General features: G+C 54.2%; 1 protein-coding gene across 3 annotated transcripts in view; it reads left to right on the top strand.

The window, feature by feature from the left end:
* The first annotated feature begins 448 nt into the window (after positions 1-448).
* Positions 449-1,093, top strand: part of TLK2 (tousled like kinase 2) — a 42,965-nt gene continuing 42,320 nt past the window's right edge. The window contains exon 1 of one of the 3 annotated variants that reach the window (XM_026059236.1): positions 449-542. The gene's annotated coding sequence lies outside the window, so the exon portion shown is untranslated. The remainder of the gene's footprint in view (positions 543-1,093) is intronic. The other 2 variants (XM_026059240.1, XM_026059239.1) reach the window with 2 other exon arrangements.

Here is a 1,093-nt window from a genome sequence, read left to right as displayed (position 1 = left end):
GTTTTTCCAAGCAGACCTCGCGCTCCCCCGGCTCTTCTGCCCRTCGTCACATTTGCCAAGCCGGTAGATTCCAGTTTGGTCATAAATTTCTCGCGAYTGGATAAAACAGCTTTGGCGGTGGCGATCGACTCCCAGATGCACGGGGAAGAATCTCCCTTGTCGTTACGGCGTCGTTTTGGAAGGCAAATCCTTCCTAAAGCGCCGGGAACTTCCACTCCCATCGCTAATCCGCGCCTGCCTCCCCTTGGACAGCCCTGGCCACTTCCTTTGCGAACAAGCCTCTTTTTTTTTTTCGGGGTTTTTTTTTCGTTTTTTTTTTTTTTTTTTTTTTTACCACACACCCAACAACAAAAAAATCTAAAAATTTCCCCCTGCGGGGGAATTTTTTTTTTTTTTTTTTTTTTTTCTCTTTCTCCCCTGCTTGTTTGCTTTTCGGAAAGCTGATTCAGCCTTAAAGCAGACGGGGTTGCAATGCCTGTCAGGGGCACTTTGCATTCTGCCCCCACCGTTTGGGAGAAAGGAGAATAAAGGCAAACCGCAAGGTAATCTCTCTTTTGCAGTCAGGAGGAGTCTTTTTTTTATTATTATTATATTTTATTTATTTATTTATTTATTTATTTTTGACGTGCCGAAGCAAGGGAAGCTGCTCGCCCCCGGCCGTCGAAACGCCAGGGTAGACAACAGTTAACTCGGAGCTGCTCGGTGTCGCTCCTGTGCCCAGCCTGCGTTTTACACGCAATATCCATATTTGAGCAGCCCCCGAAGACGGGCTGCGCGAGTTAACAAACAGCGAGCGGGGCCGGGGGACACGGTGATTTTCCGGTGGCTTTGTCGCGGGTCCTCGGGGACCCGGCGCTGGGGAGGTCAGGGATGCTGCGCGCGGAGGCGCTGGGATACCCCTGCCCCGCGCTGGGAGGGAGCCAGGCCCCCGGGGGGGGGGGAAGGCTGTTTTTGCAAACAAGGTCTCGGCAGCTCCGGGGAAGGGGAGAGCGAGGGGGATTTGTCCCCCCGGGCACAGGGAGTTTGGAGGAGAGGAGCAGGGATGGCTGCCCAGGTGCCACCGCTCGCTGGGGACGCCCTGCCGGGGGGGGGG

Source organism: Apteryx rowi, unplaced genomic scaffold (genome assembly GCF_003343035.1).
Source record: "Apteryx rowi isolate R43461 unplaced genomic scaffold, aptRow1 scaffold_154, whole genome shotgun sequence".
Taxonomy (NCBI): Eukaryota; Metazoa; Chordata; class Aves; order Apterygiformes; family Apterygidae; genus Apteryx; species Apteryx rowi.
This window is presented reverse-complemented; position numbering and strand designations above follow the sequence as displayed.